A 1,129-nucleotide genomic window follows, 5' to 3' on the forward strand; every position below is an offset into this window, starting at 1 on the left:
TGTAGTTTGAACTCCACCATCATCCACAACATGCACTTGTGGCCTAGTAACAGTCGGTCTCGCTCTCCTAGATGATTGAGCCTTTCTCTTTAATGTGACCGCCATTTGCTCCAAAAATGCCCAATCGTCTTGCTCGTAATTGGTACCGAATGTACCATTGGTGATAGAGATTAAGTCACGAGCATCTTCGGAATTCAACCCTTCATGAAACGCATTCAACAATTCCCACAACTCTATCCCATGATGAGGGCAATTCTTTATCATCAAATTGAACCGTTCAAAAGCTTCGTGGAACATTTCACCTTGTTGTTGTTGGAAACTTCTCATACTTCTTCGTGCATCGTTGGTCTCTTGGGCCGTGAAAAATTCCTCCAAAAATATTTGTTGCATTTCTGCCCATGTATAAATTGATGCCGACAGTAATGTGTAAAAACCATTTCTTTGCCCTATCCTTCGATGAAAACTGAAATAGCACCAATTTGACCTCATCCGAAGAAAACCCTTACCCACCGATAGTATTGCATATCGAATCATATGCCTCCAAATGAAAACAAGGTTCCTCCGTTGCTAGACCTTTATACTTCGGTAAACTTTGGAAGGAATTCGTTCTAACCTCAAATGTCCTCCCTTCATTGTTTTGAGGAATAACTATTGGTGACGAATTATTGGTAATCACCGGCCAAAAATGTTCTTCTATACCCCTCACGGCCTCTTGATTATGTCTTCGTGCACACCCAATTGAACTCTTGGGTGTGGTTGGCCAATTGGTCTTTGAACCGGTGGTCTTTGAGGTGCGAATTGTTGTAGCGGTGGTTGATATACTTGCCCTACTTATTGTTGTTGAGGATTTTGCCTTTGAATTTGCGGACCTTGTGGTGGGAATTGTTGTGGAATAACTTTTTGAATTACATGTTGTTGAGGAGCTCTACCATAACCTTGCATTCCTTGACTTTGACCTTGCATGTACGTATATTCCTCTTGATCTCCATCACCCCCATACATATACCCTTTGCTTCGTATCCCCCAAACTCTTCCTCATATCCATAATCAAACCCATCTCTTCTAGCTCCCATGGTTTGCAAAAATTGCGGTTATTGTTATTTCAAACCCGGTTGTAATGGTGGTTGAT

The 1,129-nt window shown here is 41.7% G+C and overlaps 1 non-coding gene across 1 annotated transcript; it reads left to right on the forward strand.

Annotated features, from left to right (window-relative positions):
* Window positions 1–235: 235 nt before the first annotated feature.
* On the forward strand, window positions 236–341 carry LOC118491030. The gene has a single exon (XR_004890255.1). It is a non-coding gene; the product is annotated as a small nucleolar RNA R71 (small nucleolar RNA).
* The last annotated feature ends 788 nt before the right edge of the window (window positions 342–1,129 follow it).

The sequence above is a fragment of the Helianthus annuus genome, chromosome 3, assembly GCF_002127325.2.
Source record: "Helianthus annuus cultivar XRQ/B chromosome 3, HanXRQr2.0-SUNRISE, whole genome shotgun sequence".
In the NCBI taxonomy this organism is placed as follows: Eukaryota; Viridiplantae; Streptophyta; class Magnoliopsida; order Asterales; family Asteraceae; genus Helianthus; species Helianthus annuus.